Here is a 20,252-nt window from a genome sequence, read left to right on the forward strand (position 1 = left end):
GTTACTCCTCAATACAACCATCAGCTTTATGTGAACACATAGTAACGTTGTACGAGTTTTTCCCTTTGTACCCTCGTCATACACTTGAATCATCGTTTTTTGTAAAGCGTTACCGAGCCAAAAGCTCGTGAAATTTTGCAAAAATATAGTAATCTGGCTTGTTTGGTGCATCTATCGTTTGCAATGAAATTTTCAATACGCATTGTCGTTTTAAACGTGAAATACGACGAGAATATTTATAAAGATTTAAACAGAAAATTTGTTATGATTTATGTGGACGTATGAACGAAGCTAGGTGACATTCCACAAGTACATCGTTTTATATACGTAATTTTACGTACTATACATAAATTTATATACGTAAACGGATAGTACTTTTTGGACGATCATCGTATAATTATTTGAATTTATAGAAAAATTGGAAAATGGTTAATATTTTGACAAATTTCCTGTACTTCTTCTATGATCGTTTTGGCTAAATGTACACTATTTGACTTTGGAGGAATACGGCGGATGAACACTGCTTTCATCCTTGTTTCATACGCGGATGAACAAAGAAATAGTTGGTGAATACATTTATCCGCGTATGAAACAGTGTAAATTCGGCTCTTCACAAACACAAGAAGTTAGCGTTGTTTTGAAATATCTTTTAACTGTTTGTTTGTTAAATAGAATGTTTAAGAAACGACAATGAGAAGTATATATAGTTGTTAATGATGTCATTAAAAATGTATCTTTAATTCTTATCATTACCCACATCATAATCCATAATTAACCTAATTGGTATCATTTTGTTGTAATTAATTGACTTTTAACAAGACTTTAGAAGCAATTATTTAATTGTAGAATATTCCACTCTAATTTCTATAGTATATTAATTATGAAGTGTGTTATATAGCATATTTTGCGTCATGAACACCATCAATAACATGAATCGTATAAACTCTATAAAATACATCAATCAAAATTATATACTAAATACAACATTACAATTAACCTTCGTTTTCTATAATCTAACGATAAAAATCTTGTGACTTACGCACACAGGGAAAACGCGCGCTCGAATAAACTGCATTAATATTTATACAATGTTTGCACAAGGCATCGTTAGAATGATGTAAATCGGCACATAAAATCGTATAGGCTACAAAAAAGGTTGTTATGCGCGTATTGTGGCTTGACATATTGAATAAATTATGGCATGTTGCGATCAATCTTCGTTTGTAATGACCTGGTAAGTTTGTACGCTGCAATTCATGGGATTTTTCTACCTTACGAACATCTTGTCGATATTAAATTATACCGCAATACAGCACAGAATTAATCAATCAATCAAACGGAAATCTTTCAAGAATTTCAGATGATGTGTACGAACTGTAAGGCACGAAAAGATCTATTAATCTAACGTCGTTTAAAAAATTAAATTGAAGACATGGTGCAAGAAGATGGGAGCTTATAGAAGATATCGTTAAGTGCCAAGAAATAAGTTTTTCAGGAGGAAAAGAAAACTTGTACATTAATATAGCCCAAATTTATGAAAAAGTGTATCTGTAGGAATATAGTCTGTATGTGCTTCTTAGTTGCAAAGAAAACTCGATGATTTATTTAGGCAGATGGCATAGATAAAACCCAAGGAACAATTGAAGATTTTGTGTAGGTAACACTGTACGTGTCAAACATCAAACTTTTTACCAGAGAGAAAAAGCTTCTCCGACTTAAAATTATTTTCAAAATTTCATATGTTTTGACTATTATAAGGTTTTAAGTATACAAAATAATCCAAATGCATCACAAAATTTTCTGTTTTGTGCGCTAATATATTCATCATAAGAAGAATTATTATTATAGGAAATACGTGTCTCTTAATTGGAAGGAAAAGTGAATGTGCCATTTATATAAATTCGCAAATATTGTAAGTACCAATCTTGTCTGTTCTTAGATGACATATAAAAATAGGAAATATATCTTTTCAAGGCGTCATTTTTATTTTTATTGTAAAAATATATTTTATAATATTTCGAGTGAGAATTGTTATAAAATTGGTGATATTTAGTATCCATGTGTTCGAGCATATTTATCGCTTAACTTATATTGTTTTATACAGAAACAATGTTGGAAACTGGTGGTATCACTTTTAACACTATTAGTAATTATTTACAAATGTATGTATGATATATTAATATTAATATTATATATATACTGTATATATATAATTATTTACAAAAATATAATTATATACAATATAGTTATATATAATTATGTATAATTATTTACAAAAAACATTTTGCACTTACAGCGTCGTCTACCACAAGTCTTCAGTTATCTAATGTTTATTAATACTTATATTTCTTTCTGAAGAGGCGGCGTTGTGATACCATTTTCTGGCATTATTAATAACTACTTGGAAAGGGAAATTGCTTTTAAATTCTACACTACAGTATTCTCAATGCTACGTAGAACATTTTCCAATAAGAAATCAAAATTTTCAAATTTTCCCACATGCAGTGTTTTTTATAAGCGCTGTTTAATAATTTTCTCAAGAAATGATTTCCAAAATTCGTTAGATCTCTATTATTATAGGTTTATGGAATGTGTTCGCGTTCAGCCTTTCGCTCACCCTTCGAACAGCACTGTTTGCTTCTCAGATCATGCCGCAAAAGAGGCTCTCGGAGTCGCAGTCGCGGCGAAAATACGATTCGCTCGAGATCAAAGGCAAAATATGGCCAAAGAGAAGTCCGCCATAATTCCGTTCGGATGTTCATTCAACGGTAATGCATTAAATACAAAGGCGAGCGATGCTGTAAAAAGAGCTTTCATATCGTATATTTGCAAAAATATTATAAAACAAGGCTGAATGTTACGTTTGTACGTATAAGCTTGATAAACAACGATGTTATCGATATTTTCCGTACGATATTAAACGTCTGCGTTCGATGACTCGTGTAAAAATTGGGAAATATTTGTTTCTAAATTTTGAATAGTTAATAAGTTAAGACATTTTGTAAAAATATTTCCTGCGATTCTTTGTATATTTACTGATATTACTTTACGAATATCTACACAACTTTTACATTATTTTCTGTGCCATGGTATCTCATTGTCAGTTATTTTTCTTACAAATTATAGAATATTTCCATATTCTGATAATGTGAATTATTCGTATGAGTAAGCGATATACATATAATATACAGCGCTGCGAATAATTATAGGCTCAAACGCTATTAGCTAACAAAATAATAGAAGTAATCAAAAATAAAGGAAATTCCACTAAATATTTTGTATGAAAACGTAACAAAATAGGGCTGAGTTTATAATTATTCAGGGCGCTATATAGATAAAGCTATATGGCATATACGACAGAGAGATAGGAATAATAATATCTAATTATAACGATACATAATAAATACTAAATTATAGACTTTTAACGACCATATAAAATTGTATCACTGGGAATTTACCTTATAATATAACAATCTATTAATGTCAGTTTAAAACAACTCGACAACTAATACAAACTCCACAAGCGTTCGTTCAATCTGTTCAAAAAAGAGTGTTATGTCATCAAGAAAACGTGCCACTGCGGATATTCCGAGGTCTTCGAATAATCTATCTAATGAAGTAGTAGTAAATCCAAGCTAAGAAGGGCGCATCTCGCCTGACAAAGGCGGCGGTCTTGTTCCTACGCTTCTTTTTACCTCGCCTCGAAAAAGATCCTGAAAATGGCTAAAAAAGGAGAAGCCCGAGCAGAAAGAGGAATCTGCTCCCGTTTCTACAAGGGTATCGATTTACTCGAGCCTTTGACTTTATCGCTTCTCGCCTCGACGTAATCTAACATCGTAGCAAGCAGCCGTTCTTCCGTTCGAAGGTATCTACGAACGTTAAAACGTGGTGAAAAAATGGCTTCACAATCCGAAGTACGTATTGTAGTATATATCACGAAGATAGGAGAAATTCATATGAAATTGTACAGCAGGGCAAGATCGTATATAAAAGAGGGAACCATCGATAATTGGAGAAAAATCGGAACACAGGTTTCGCAATTATGCGAAGGTAGGAACGGTTCTATTTGTGAAAACGGAGATCTTAGACGTGCCGAACGTAGAAAGGGGCAACGCGAGTGAAAGAGAAGAAGGGACTAAAAGTCGAAGCGTTCGGCAAACGTTAAAGGCCCACGACAGATTGAGACTTTAACTAAAAAATTAAACTTGCTTGTTTTTGACTTGCGACGAATGAAACTTTTACCAACATACTTGTTACATTTTTATGGTTAAAACGACATATTTGTTTACTTGATAAACGATAATTAGATACATATCGATAAGAAAATATAATTCAAATTATATCGTGTTCAGTCACGTTTGGGTCGACAAGATCTCGCGAATACGTTGGTAAAACTTCAATGTAAAAAACGTCAAAAATAAAAGAATTTCGCTTTTGTGTTAGTACCTAGATACATTGTCTCAGCAATATCCAACATTGGATCGTGTTATGCTACTCGGCCACGGCGGGCTGTCGAATTTCTCCGTGCGTTGAAGGGAACCTTCTGCCTGTGGTGGGGATGACAACCATGCAATTAAATAGAGTTTCCTTCCCTGCAATTATCGAGCGTTTACTGGCCAATGTTATTTGAGTCTTGTATACTATGAGCCACCACTGGTATTTCACTTTCATTACGAAGACACTTAATAAATGCTATTTCGATTGCACAATCCTTTTCATAAGTTAAGAAGTTACGAACCTGGAACCCTAAGTATGTACCTATACGACTGCGTACGGCTTTCCCATGCGTTTTTTCACCGGAGAAAAACAGAAACAACTGAAAAGAAGTCGGCTGAACCCGTGAGAAGAGGGAAAACTTGGATCGTCACCCTTATTCTCCTCGTTCTTTTCCCCGTGGCGCACAGTGTCCGCGGGGATTCATAAGAAAAGTTACCTACTTGGAGGTGATTCCCAACGCCAGCTTTGCCACCGATGTACCACCCCTCTTTCTGGAAAAATATTACGCTTCTATTTCTCTCTCTCTCTCTCTCTCTCTCTCTCTCTCTCTCTCTCTCTCTCTCTTGATCGCGTAAGGCGTAAGGCGTAAAGCGTCGGCTCGTCGTTATGGGATCAAGCACTTCTGCACGGCTTTGGAGGAAAGTTTTCATGTTTTCTCGTCGAAAAATTTTCAAGTTTTTCTATTTTTGAATGGCGTGTCCTTGGCTAGGTTCGATTCAGAGGCTCTCGAAGAAGCAAATGTTTCTTGGAAAAATGTTACATAGCAGATCAACATAAGCAACAGAAGAACGAAAAGAGAAAAGATGAAACACAAGAACAAAAAAAGAGCAGAAGATGCATGTGTACAGAAAAAAATGAAAAGGAATGAGAATAGACGTAACGAGATAGAGGCACGGTATAAAAGTATAAAAACAAGTTACAACATAACATTGTCATAGAAAACGCTCGAGAGAAAGTCTTAAAAATGCTATAGATTGGTCGAAGATCATGGCAAAAGTTTACGTGACTGACCATATTGCTATGTATGACATCTTAAGCTTCTTGATGATACATCGAGGAAGAACAGCTGCGTGATATCCGGACAGTCAACGACACTTTTAGCTATTTTGCTAATGAAGATATCTCAAATATCACATCTTTCTCCTGTTCAGTTTCTCGGAAGATTTAAGCAAACAAATGTACCGTATGTCAATTTGATTACTTAGACTTAGATAAGACGATATACGGAACGATCGTTTTTTAAAAGCTTATCGGAGAAATAAGCCATGTCAGTTGAAGTGTTTGGAAAGGGGATTTCCCTGAGTTTGAGGAACGTTACTGGACGAGCCATGAAACTTTATTGCCTCTTTCCCCTGCCTCACTCCTTTCCTGATCTCGTCGATGGAAGTGAGAAGGCGAGCTACTTTTCCCTGCGGTATGTACAAGGGCCTACAACTACATCCCTCTGAGACTGAGCCAGAGACACATAGCCATTTGCACGTGTCTACGATATTTTTAGGGAAGCGTCCATCTGGTCACGAGATACCTCTTTATTTCTTCCCTTCTTATTTCCCTGGTTATAGATGTTGCAACTTTAATCGCAAACTAACAACATACTCATCGTTATCTTGATTATTATATTTTATTATATATTATATTATTATTATATTTTATCATTGCTGTGCAGACACTGTACGTATGTTTACATTTTGTTAATTAAACCCATCTTACTTAACGAATCTATTTACATAAATTTATTTAAAAATATTATAAATATGATGGATTAAATTGTTTAAATATATTGTGTTTTATAATTATAACTGTTGAAGTGATTACTTCAAGAAAAACTCTACACCTTTTCTTTTGTATATCCGTGACCTGGAGACCATTGTTATGAAGAGAATAGAATTTAGTGGAAAAAATTCAAAATAAAAAGAGGTCCATATTATTGTGCCCTTGAATATAAATTTTGTTTTGCGTTACAAGATCTAGAAACAAAAGAGTTATAAGTAGATTTCTATTGCCGCTTTTTGTAACCTTCAGCTAGAGCTACACACCAAGGTTAAGTTTTGGTAATGTCCTTTGCTACAAATATTGTATTTGTCATTACCACCTAATGACAAAATCTGCAATCACTTAGTTGCCAACCCAATATATCAACGTGCTGCCTATTCTTCTTCCTATTGTATTGTAACAATGTAAGAATGCATCAGCATACACTATACTTATATTTATATCTATACTTATTTCAATATATTTTTCTGTTACAAATTCATCCACTCGTTCCTCTATCAGTCAACTTCAACAATAACGATACAGGACCACTATATGCAAATCCACTGATAGTTTAACACTAGAACTACCACACCAGTCGAATTGACTGGTTTTACAATTTTATTTTCAAATTCCTACTTCGTGTTATACTTTTTTCCGCAATGATGTGACGAGTTTTGCAGTGATAACTAAAAGAATAATATAATGAATTTTATTTTGTTTTTTATGTATTCAAACTCAAAATAATTTCGTGCCAGGGCTATTTAAACCAATACGACTCAAAATGACTGGTACTTGTCAAAGTGTAAAAGGCAGTCCTGCAATCTGTTTATCGAACCCTAATTAACCAGTTTCCTCGTTTCGTACAACTTCCCACACGTTTTTAAAATTTTTACTGCGTATTATTCGATATGATAATATCAGTTATCAGGAAAATTTCGGATCGATCGCTAGATCGCTAGATGCTAACACTAGAAATACCACACCAATCAAAACGACTGGTTCTACAATTTTATAAATGTGTCAACTCTCGTTTAGAGATTATGGTTCCAGATGGATTAATAATACCAAAAATGTACTACATAACATGGAATTTCTTCTATAAGAAATTAATAAATCAATAAATATAAAAATATTCCATTATTACGTATTTTTTAAAGACCAGTCATTTCGACTTGGTTTTGGTAGAAATAGCTTCGTGTTAACTATCGGTAGTTCTAGTGTTAAAGCAAAATAAAGAGAATCTTCTTTCGTATGAATATCCTGTACTAAAAATCTTGCTATAAATCACACTTAAAATTTCAAATTGTATAAGTACACATCGTTTACCTTCGAATCAAATAAAATTACTTGAAAGATATTAAAAGTAACAAAAAATATCGAGTAGTTCCCTGTATTTATTTACACATTTATTTGAAAGCACGTATATTTTAGCTTTGTACCTCGTGATCAAAGAGACAATGCGAAATAAACTAAAACAAAGAAAGGCTACAGCAACCATAGAAGCCGTCCGTTCCAATTCAATTATTCTCAATGAATCCATCATATCCATTTAGAAACGTATAAAGCGAGCGTTATTTATGAACGCGTTTAATATTTCATTTCGAAGAAATATAAATACAATTCAATTGTTTGAAGCGCGAATAATAGTCATAAATTACTTCCCCGTTTACCAGCACAATCAACGTTCGATCAAATAACATCGAGCAGACGTTATAATGAAGCGAAACGTAAATTCCAGCAGATTCGTTTACCGCTGTCTTAATCAACTCCCCTTGGCAAGTGTGGCAATTCCACGCTTATTTTCTTCGTCGTTTTGCTTCGGATTTCGTTGCTCCTCTCCCCGTTTTTCGCCGGCCTGACAATAGGCCGTTGCGTTCTCGGAGGCGAGAAAAGGTCGCCTCTCTAAAATCCTAGTATGGGGCGGACAACCCCGGGCCGCTTTGCCATTCCTCACGGTGGGGGCTTTAGTTGCTAATATTACGGTGCCCCGCGGCGAACTGGAAAATTTCATTGGAACTTCCATTATTCATCCGCGAACCGCTCCAACCCCGGCCCTCTGCCTCGTTCCTGGTCCGTTCATACCTTTCCTGGCGGTAAATTCAATTCGAATTACAAGGGCACGAATTAGCCGGCCGTGCGGACCCTCGGACCTCGCGCTTTCTCCACTTCTCTACGATTTCCTCCATTTCAGATCGCCCAATTAGCGACCGTTTTCTGCGCTCCGATTTAATAGTCTACGCTGCTACAGTCGAACCTTGATAACTCAAACTAACTCGAGGAAAGAGCTAAAATCCTCGAGCTTCGACTTATCGAAATTTCCGGGCAAAAGAGGCTCAACAAACGAAAATTCCACATATCGAAGACTCTCATAAAAAGAAGACTAAAGAGAAAACACCCCACTGACCTCACTAAACAAATAAAATGGACAAACTCGAAGATCCCGCTGGGGGTAGGTATCCACATGTTATTTAGCAATTAGCTAGAAAAATTTACCGAATGTCCAATTGGATAAATTGTAAAGTACAAATTAAATAATAATAATAAAAAAAAAAAAAACATATCGAAGTTTCGTTCGTCATTTCGGAGAATGTAAGTATTTTAACCTTTCACTTGGAACTCATAAAAGGCATTTAGCTTGCATGGATATGCACGTGGTCGAAGGGCAAAGAAGTAGGAATACGGCTTGTGTCGTTTTACGTTATTAGAGGCAATTCTAACGATTGAATGAAGAGAGACGATATCGAACGATTGGTTTCTCACATCTTGTGACACGCGGCATAGCTACGGGTACACTTTGACTTGCAGAGGCAGCGAGGATAGAAGTTCGACTTACGGAGGCACTTCGACTTGTAGAGGTCTGGAAATTTTAAATTCGGTTTACAGAGTTCAAATAACGCACCTGAACAGGTGAATTAGAGTTAGAGTAAACTTTATTTCGACTTTCAGAGATTTTCGCAGCGCAGTGGAAGGGGATGAGCAAAACTGCGGTTTCGTAGAGGTTTTCGAGTTAGCGAGTTATAGTATCGAGTCATAGTGTAGCGGTTCATGGCCGTAGAAAAAGTTTCAAGTTGAAACGGAAAATTCAAAACTGAGAGATCCATAATATTGTGCCTTAGAACACTAACGATGTTTTGGGTTACAAACTCTAGAAGCAAAAGAACTTTGGATAGGTTTTTATTGCTGTTTCTTGTGGTAACGTCCGCTGATATAAACGTATGAACGTGCTCTCTATGAGATTATTATTCTTTCATCGATTGGTATAGTAGCATTGAGCGAGCGATGATTAAAACCAGCATACAGTATCTCTGTACTTGTACTTATTTTAATAGATCTGACTATTATAAATTCATACACTTGTTACCTTATTAAATAAGTCTACACCTTATAAGCACCTCAATAGTATTACGTTGTCCGAAATGTTTCTTTCGTTTTATGAGGAAATAATAGACGAACAACGTTTTTTGTTTTATATTATTTTGTCGAATTACGTACGATTCAATTTGTTCTGTTGAGATGAACACCGCGACATTTCACAGACTTGGTTTCACGTTTGTATGAAGGTGCACTGTTGTAAAAAACACGTTTGTGAAAGAAAGACACTTTACGGACAACCTATTATCTTGCCATTTGTATAGCAAACTATCGCAGTGAATCTCGAACATTTATCATTCGCTGCACGATTATTTAGGTGCAAGTATAGAAACTGATCAATAGAATTGGTAGGATCAATAGGATCAATAAATGCATTTACGTCATATAAACGGAGTTTTAACGTACATGAAATTCGTCAAAAACGATACCGAGACAGACCTTTTCATATAAACGTCTTTTTCTTTTCTGTGCAGTTTGATCCAAGTTTTTCTCGGACATGTAGCGAACATAAAAATTGTCGCAGAGAAAGGCATAGGCCGCTTGGATAATCGTCCATAGGGGGAAAACGAGAAATAGTTATCGATGGGTAGAGTCTTCTATTTACCGGTATACACATCCGGAAATACATTTTCGTTTCTCGCCTCGAAGGGCTGGGGTGAACGACTCAACGACCCTTGCGAAATGTCGCGAAAGCAATTTTCTCAACAGAAGCGAACGCGTTACGAATTGCCATTCGTTCGATCTTCCTTCTTCTCCTTTTCTCGCGACAACGCCTACTCGACTTGGTCTGATCGATGGTCGCGTCTAACTGGCTGCATTATTCACTTCCGATCAAGATGCAGAACGACGAGCTTTTCTGCTGCCGTTTCCGCGGAGAATGTTCGGCGAGGTGAAAAATTGAAGAGCTTCGTATGCCATGTATACACAGAGGAATATCATGTCTCGTGACACGAATTGGAATCGATTCGAATATTAATTTCAGTGTTTGCATAAGGCGATGTATGGACATTGTGGGTGGATAGTGGACAAGCGCACAGTTTATCGTGTAAGAATAAATGGTTCTGATTTTGATGACAAAATCCGTTTGCTGGATCGCTGACAATGAGTGACATGCAAATGAGATACCTAACAAAAACGTAGGATAAGGTGTCCAAATTTTGTCTAAAACTGAATCAATTTTTAATCTGAAAAAATTTGTATAACTAATTTTGAAGCTTAGTAACGAAGATCTATAATCGATGTTTTATAAAAGTTTATACGAACGAAGTAAAAAAGTATATTTGTGAAAGGATGTGTTTTTCAGTTGTTCAAAAAAGTGTTACTAATTTCGTCCCTGCACTTTTAGTGAGAAAATGTTTGGTTTTCTTAGTATTATTCGTCTTTTATACGCTCGAAATATGTTTCATTATAAAATTATATAAAACAAATCGCGCATCTGTACAAAAATCATATACAAATTTTGTAATTTTGTGATATAGATGTGCACAGTATAGAGTAACATCCGAAGAACGCGGTGTATCTAACCCACTATTCTGTCCTTACATCGTATAAAACAGGCCACATTTTGATCTTTGCTTTCATTCGATGGTTTTATTCCGAATTTCTTTGCGAAAAACGCGTTCCTAATTTCGTCTCCGCGTATCTACGTAGGGGGACGAAATTAGCCACAAAGCTATTTTCTAATATAATTGCCAGCTGTCGATAAATGACGTCATTTCGGAATACGAAAGTAGAAGCAACACACTATGCGTCATCGAAAATAAATGCTAGAATTACGTACGTTAGAAGTTAAAATACCACTTCGAATATTAAGAAATAAAGTATTGCACTACTCGCGAAAAAGCAGAATGTCACACAAGATTATGGAAACGACGAATTCCTTTGTTCTTTCGTCGCTTAACTAGCGGCATTCCTATTTCAAATTCCAATTGCAGCTTACAGGCTGGTACACCTATTGATAAAGATTGATCAGGAGACGAAATTCGTGTCATTTACTCTACTTATCACGTTTTTCTTTAAATACTAAATTTACCAAATGTCCAGCTGGACAAATTGTAAAGTATAAATTAAATAATAAAAAAAAATATCTTTAGATACTGGTATAAGTGAAATAATACGACAGAGAAAGCGAAACCGAAATTTATTTGCTGCCCATATTACAATCCATTTGCACAAGCTTCGCAGTCACACGATTCTATCGAGTGTTACCGATTTCCCTTGAATACCGCGCGTAATTTAATTTATCTAATGTACACAGATGTCTAGTTGATATCTTCCGCCAAAGTAAAGGCAGAGCAAATATATATATCTACTTAATATAACACGTGCTTCTTACATCGTGTTCTGAATTTATCTGTTGAAATAGCCGATGTACAAACGAAAGCTACTCCGTATTAGATTTTTCATATATCATTTGATCATAGCGAGCGCTTCGCGCGAACATTTCATGGCGCAATTTAATCATGTAACACGCGCTGCTACCGTAAGGCGACTAAGACGAGCCGTTACGAGAGGGAAGTAAATTCTTTGGGTAGATTTATCAGCGCTAAAAATATTTTCAGGTTGCGATGACGCGCGTGGGTGAGTCTCATTCAGCTCGCGTCTTCGTTTTCCCCTGGACGTCGATTAATGGAGCAACGCATCGGCCGCGTTCCTTCTAAAGCTGTTGCACAACGTTGTAGTATGGCGAAATTTCACGATAGGCAGCATAAGATTCCTGTTTTAATACTCGTGAAACGTTTGAAACGAGGATGCCTTCTGCAAAGGTGAAATCCTAACATTTCTAAGCTATTAGTTTAACACAATGCTTTTTGATTAGCGACAAGTTGGTAAAAATGTTTACAATTCGTACAATAATTCGAATATAATGTATCCGAAATGGAACGATCTTTGGAATATTTAGTGGATTAAATAAAAATGTTGTTATACTATAATATATTCTAAAGTTGCAAACAAATTTGAAAATATGTATGGAAATTACAAGGTATCTGTAAAGGGTGTTTAACGTAACAGTCGTCACGATTTTTCAGGTACTTGCGATAGTCGGAGAAAGAGATGGTTCGAATAAAAGTTTATCAGTTTTCAGTCATTTACAAACTGCAATATTAAGGATTTAAAAAAGAGTTTTTCTTCGATGAAAAGTCAAGGTTACCTCTATTTTTGAAATGGAACGATACATTTTTTATACACTATTCGAAATATGATTAGTTTGAAAGATATTTTAACTTCAATGTCGTTAAGTTTAACGTACAAAAGACAAGGAGAACGTAAAAACAATAAAGTACTACGGCTATCTTTCCCTGTCTTTCATACGATAAGTTTTACACTACATCGGAACTAAAATATCTTTTAAATTAATCATTTCTCGATCCAAGTATCTTCATACATTTTTACAAAGAAGTAAAAAACAATTTACAAAAAAGTAAACAACAAAATCATAAAAAAAAGGTATTGTTCTATTAAAAAGAGTAGAGCTGATCTTAACTTCCCATCGAAGTAAACCTTTTTCTAAATTCTTAACATTGCAATTTGTAGTCGACCGACAGTTTAACTTGATTAACTTTTGTTCGAAACATATTTTCGTCCAATTATTACAAGTGCCTGAAAAATCACGGCAATTGATGATCTTTAGACCACCTTGTATATGTATAAGCGGTGAATTTTTATTTTATCCATTACATATATTGATAAGTCAGAATATTTAACAAGACCATTTTTATCACCAATTACACGTTTAAAATCATTGTCTACACCTTACGTTAATTTTCTGGACGTTTGCAATAGATATACTGCGAATTAGTTATTATAGTTATAGTTAAATATATTATAGTACATATCACAGTTAAAAAAGTAGAATGTTGGTAGAAAATTGTGTTACTTTCTAAGTTTTATAGAAAGTACTATACTTTGGATATTTTATATATTTCCCCACATTATGCACATTTTATGCAATTTTGCATTTTCAAATTTCCTATAAATGCATAAAAATCCGCAGTCTAGTAATTTGCAACTTTTATCCCACATATATATTTTCAGATTGTATGCAAACTACGAGAAAACAATCATGTTAATCGTATCTGCATGTACAATGCGGATTTTAAAATGTTTTGTATAATACGTATATACATACAAAATTTCTACCATAGTAGAACTGCACTATAATTAATCTTTATTTAATCCCTAACATTTAATTCGTCTCTTCTATTTGTTTGGTGTTTGACATTTTGTATTTAATTAAGTAATTTTCTCGTTATCTGTCAACACGTTTAAACGTTAACCGTTTATTTCTTCATTGCCTCGCGTTTTCTCGCAACAGTACGTGTCAAAAATCAAAATACGAATACACGACGCTTGGTCGGTAGGCGATCTGACCTGTTGGTAAATTACACAGTAGCGTACACCGATCTATCCGAAAGACTTTGCGAAACCTTCGCAATCAGTATGAGCTACTATTAATTACAACGTGCCTTTGCCTCTTTTTTCCTAATCCATCAAACCCCCTATTAATGCATACATGTACGTTACGTGCTTCTATCTCACGCTAGACGGTCTCAGGCAACGTGATTCTCTTTTCTCTCGTTATCGTAGGTATCGTTTCGAGGTTCATCACGGATTCGTTATATGGCAAAATTACAAAAATGCACGTGTATGTAGCTACATGTTAATCGCGATGCATATTGTGTGACATTAAGTGAAAGTTATAGGGTGTGTAGATTGTTGTTAACGAAAGTTATTATTTTACATAAGAAATATGAATTTGTGTTCAGAAAAGTGTGAATTAGGAAAGTTGCGCAATCGATTTATCTTTTATTAAAGAAATTACCTACATGTGTATCTGACCTGTTGAATAACAAAATCATTACATAAATTGAGGATTTCTTGTAGACAACGCTGTAAATGAAAAATTAAAAACTGTTTTTTTATCATGTAGTGCCTTACATGCCAGTGTGTTGTGGTATAGCATTTATGAGGAATTTCCATTTCTAAATAATTACTGATATTGTTTGAGGATCATGATACCGGTACGTCCAACATTATCTTTGTATAAGACAATGTAAGTTAAGCGATAGATATGCTCCAACACATGGACACTAAATATCATAAATTTTATAACTATTCTCACTCGCACATTATAAAGCATTGTTATAATAAAAATAAAAAGAACATCTTGAAGAAATATATTTTTTGTTTTTGTACCAGTCATCTAGGAACAAATAGGATTGGTATTTATATTGCCTGCAAATTTAAATGAGTGGGACATTCAATGTTCGGTACAACCAGAAGACACATATAGACTTTTCTACAAAAACTATTCTTTGTCTAATGAATATATTAGTGCAAAAAATAGAAAATTTCCTAATGCATTAGATTATTTTATACGTCAGAGAAGCTTTTTCTCTTTCTGCTAAAAAATATGATGTTTGGCATTTACAGTGTTGTCTACAAGAAGTCTTCAATTGTACATGTTGCGTAACATTGTCACACTATACACTGTATTCTTTAAGATTGTTACTCAATGGACGCCTTTCATCTCACACCACTGTGTTTTTCTCCGAAACTAATTTCTACATAACCATAAAACGTGGCAATTAAGTTTTGTAAGTTCGTTCAATCCCTCTGTAGTGACAAATAACTTTCGAAAGGAACATTTTGTCTTTTGTTACGAAGCGTGTTGTCGATCATCAATCATAGTTTATAGAAAAGTCTTTTTTGCAATACGCTCATGTATTTATGACTCATCCATACGTGATCACAAAAGTTTGAGACACGTTTTCACTACACAGCATTCACTTCTAGTTTACTGTTCGGTGAATAGTGTGCCCTGAATGATAAACCTATTAAATGGTATAAAGTGCTATAAAATGTATATAAATATAGTGTAATAATAATATAATAACTATAGTAACAATACTATAGTAAAATAGAGTAATAATAAGAATAGTAATAATAGAGTAGTAAAATATAGCAATAATAAGTATAGTAACATCAGCATAGTAAGATATATTCATAATAAGTGTAGCAACAATAGTATAATAAAATATAGTAATAAGTATAGTAATAACACAAAATAGTAAGCAATACGAAGAATGTTTTACGAATGAGGAGCAAGTGATATCAAAATACAAAATTTACTCCACATCCTAGTTTTATGTAATCCTTCTATATACTGAAATTTAAAAAAACTTGTTAGTCTATAAATTAATTGTAATTAATAATAATGTCAGGATAAATTCCAGTAGAATATATATTATACATTCACAAATTTTTTAATTAATTAATTATATATATTATGTATTATTGTAATTTATAAAGCTGCGAATTGTATCGATTTAAAGCTGATTTTTAGAATTTAGATAATAATAATTTTTATGTAAGTCGATATAACATAATGTGATAATAGATAATCGTATAAAGGAGTTCTGCTCGAAATATTAGATTGTATTGATAATGATATTGCGCGAGTAAGACTATACTTTAAATGAGATGAGAAAAGGTTACGAAATTTTATCTTCAGTACTGTAGGATATGATGGAATAACTTCTCGTACGGTACTCGTACGGGTATCGTAACAGTATGAAAGTTTTAAGCCCCGTAGATCTATATAGGAAAGTGTGGAAGTTTTAAGCCCGATAGACCTACATATATCTATATATTGTACCTTGAAAATTTACTTTCCTATAAAAATGATTTTCGCACGCTCGGGAAATTTACTCAGTATCTTGAGAAAATTCGTGCAAAGGATATCCATAAGTTATCTTATACATATAGTTATAACAATGCACATCTTTTCGTGAAGATAAAAATTATAAATTCCAATCTTTTGTACTGACTTTTCGATTTAATTTGTGCAACTACCTGTGTCTGAATATCGTCTTACTGATGTTTTAAGTATATTACTGACTTTAAAGGAAATTTTGACATATGACAATGGCACTGTATAAAACCTTCCTTTAACTATATTTCGATAGGTATTTCAAGTATTTTATAAACCATAACAGTATATTTACTATAACACGAATAATTTTTCTCGCTCATTATAAATACTACGATTAAGTTCAATATTTTCAATACAAAATATACATACAAAATGAAGACAAACGTTAAAAGATAATGCGAAATCCTTGATTTTATTTGTAAGACACGCTACAACATTCGAAGGTAATTGCATCACTTTTCCACGTATTGAACTTTGCATTATCGTAACGTTAATTTAACTCTTCGCCGGAAATATGAAGTTTCGCTAACGTGAGCAGCATTGTGTGTCTTTTAGTCTGACCTGATTTCTTGCAATTTTACGCTTTAGAAAGATCCGAACAAATTCTGAAGTACTCCTTATAGTCCCCAATTTCCTATACAAGTAATACTTTAACCAAATGTTTAAATCTTTTCGCGATAGAAATAAAAATTTGATGGAAAGTTATGAGAAAATGGGAATTTATTTAAAGTTACACAATTTTGTACTAAACAAATATTAAAAAAAGTTATTGTAGAATCTTACCCGTAAGATTATGATCTTTCGGAAAAATATAAAGAAATTTAACAGCCCTTAGAAAAGTATAATTATTTCGAGGCCTAAATTTGTGGGATTTTTTAGTGGATTACTTGTTATTGGAAAATGACCTGAAACTACGAAAACGAAATGCTCCGTATCTCATACTTCCTAATGTATAAGAAACATAGGAATCATACGACACGGAGAGGAGTATATAAGGGCAGTTCCACTTGGACTGAGGTGCAATCCGATAAGTTCGACTAGCCCAGTGAACACGAGTTCCTAATCGCAATCGTCATCCCGTTGACCGTGTATTCGTTATCGAACCTAAATTCATCGTCATAGGCATCTCGAGCACTCAATCATCGATATCACTTGTTAACTTTTGTAATACATTCCCATAAACAAACATCATCTGGTATAAGACAACTATGGACAACTCGCAGCAAAACTCATCACACGCCCCGTTTTCCAAAGATGATCCAACATATATATAAGTATTTTTGGCTGCGTGAACTACGAGGTCTGACATCTTCGTTTTGGAGAAATTAAACAATGAAAATTTCGTTTGGTTCTCAACGATTGCTTGTTTTTATACAATTATCATGAGAAATGAATGCATGTGTGCATGGTATGAGATAGCAAAAATTGTTGAACATATTGAAAATAAATTATCTGTATACATAGATAGATTTGTTTAGTACAAGTGGACGCCAATATTGTTTTCTTTTATTTTGTATTACTTACGGTTAGTTTACAAAAATTTAATCCAAAATACAGACGTGGTTTCCTCAAATATAAATTCAATAAAGCAATAATTATTACAACAAAGGATTATTTTCTACTTACATTTCTAATTTCATTTATAATTATATTTCTTAATTTATTACCTATAATCAATAATAAGAAATATAAGTGTTGGAATATTTTTGCGAACCACGACAAATAAACGTCCGTCTTTATAAATCATCTTATACGATTTCCCTTATGTCGTTTGAAGTTTATTCTCGAGTATATTCTACGTTCTTATGAAATAGCCTATCTACAATTTATTCAAGCTATTTAATACAAATTATAATAAGCGGGAGTCTCGCAATCAATGTGATACGAAGGCGAAAGGCGCCGCTATGCACCTGTTAAGGCATCAGCAATTACTTTTACAAGATTTACGATACTGACGTGACTTCCCTATTTTCCTATTTTGGAGTTTAATACGTATAATTGCTATATACCACGTAATTTCGTTTATAGTCGGGAGAACTTTAAATTGTATAAAATTAACGAAATAGTCGGAGTTTCGCCTGGCACTTCAGTAACAGTTGGCGTATCGTAAACCCTCGGAGTATCGAACCTACGCACGCGAGCGGTGCATCGTCGCATTTACGCGACTTTGGCTAATTCAGATGACCTGTACTTCGCACCTACGTCCTGAGATCGGCGTTCTCCTGGGCGGTGACGATGTTTGAGAAGTTAACTAATTGTTCGTTACGCAACGCTCAGCCACTTGTCTCATAAGGAACTTGGCCCATCCTATCCTCGTGGAATGGAAGATGCGAGTTGGAAACTCCAGACACTTACAGCGTCATGAATAATTATAAACTCGATTCTACTTTTAGGTTTTTCGTAATATTAAAACAAAAATTAACGAGATCGTTCATATAATTTCATATTGTAATGTAAGACAAAATTGAAGGTACGATAAAGAAAAATTGTTTTTTGGTTGTGAAGAAATATAAAGTCCATGTCAATTTTGTTACCTTTTCATTCAATATTCAGTGGATCTTTCTTTATTATTTTTGATTAGTTCCATGAATCTATTCGGTACACTATTCGCTAAGTTGTTTAAAGTTCCGTTTTGAATATCCCACGCAAATTTTGTTATTCTTTTAAGTTCAACCATATCTTTTATAAATGGTTGCTCCGGATCGTAAACTTTTCTCGCTAAAATTCCCCACAGGTCTTTAATCGAGTTCAAGTTAGGACTGAGTGTTAATCACGACAATAATTCTATTCCAAAATCTTGAAACCACATTTTCATAGTGGTGGCTGTATGAATAGAAGCACTGTCTCGTAAAATTGCCTTTGTGTTCTTTACTTCAGTCAGGAAAAACAATAATTCGCCATGTAACATTTCTTAATATCCTAACGTTTAATTTACAGGCATGGTTTCGTGGAATACTGAAGAAATAATGTCGCAAATGTGTTCGACTCTACAATTATTCACAGTACTGCAGATAGTTATTCAAAGCTTCGAAGAGATAACACATGAAAATTCTAATTTCTTTTTCTTTTTATATATTAATTTGTGCTTTACAATTTGTCCAGCTGGACATTTGGTAAATTTTTCTAACTTTATTGCTAAATAACATGTGAATGGCTACTCCCAGTAGGATACCATCTTCGAGTTTGTCTATTTTATTTCGTTAGCGAGGTCAGTGGGGTGTTTTCTTTTTAGTCTTTTTTTTTATATGGGTTTTGCTCGTTTCAGCAGCCAACTGGTTTGGATGTGTTGCCATTCTTTCCTTGTATTTCTTTGCGTATCTGACAATAACTTCTTTGACCATTTGTATTTCTAGGTCTTTGCGTATATCCTCGTTTCTGACATACTATGGGGCGTTGACTATTGTTCATAGTACTTTTTATTGTAGCGACTCTAGTTTATTTATGTGACTCATTGCTGCTGTCCCCCATAGTGGCATTCCGTACGTTCAAATTGGTTTTATTTTCGTAAATTCTAATCTATACTCATGCATCATTATACAGTGCACTTTGAAAGTCGAGAACCGCTAAGTATTCGCGACGTAACAGTACCTTCATCTTCTACCTTTTTCAACCCCTTTGCATTTCACGCCTGCCGTTTTACTTTCGGCGTAATATTGCCATTGTTCCGGCATAATTTGAAGCGCAGAAGGTCCTCGGTTCCCTTTTTCGTTGCAGCGAACCGTCACGAGTCACGGGATGAGCTGGTGCTCGAGCCCTCGTAAATCCATTTATTTATTTATTTATGTGCTACGGGAACCGGATGGCCATGGGGACGCGCAGAGGCTTATGCCGGGGCATGCATCGAACCGGGATTCCCGTGGGACCGTGGCCACGAGATGGGGAGATCGCAGAAGTCACGGAGAACGCGCAGGAT

General features: G+C 34.4%; 2 protein-coding genes across 3 annotated transcripts in view; both read right to left on the reverse strand.

Annotated features, from left to right (window-relative positions):
* Positions 1–20,252, reverse strand: part of Chat (Choline acetyltransferase) — a 183,944-nt gene that overhangs the window by 60,956 nt on the left and 102,736 nt on the right. The gene's annotated exons all lie outside the window — the stretch shown is intronic.
* Positions 17,828–20,252, reverse strand: part of Vacht (Vesicular acetylcholine transporter) — a 118,949-nt gene continuing 116,524 nt past the window's right edge. The window contains exon 3 of the transcript XR_011799727.1: positions 17,828–17,842. The gene's annotated coding sequence lies outside the window, so the exon portion shown is untranslated. The remainder of the gene's footprint in view (positions 17,843–20,252) is intronic.

The sequence above is a fragment of the Bombus fervidus genome, chromosome 4 (assembly GCF_041682495.2).
Source record: "Bombus fervidus isolate BK054 chromosome 4, iyBomFerv1, whole genome shotgun sequence".
Taxonomy (NCBI): Eukaryota; Metazoa; Arthropoda; class Insecta; order Hymenoptera; family Apidae; genus Bombus; species Bombus fervidus.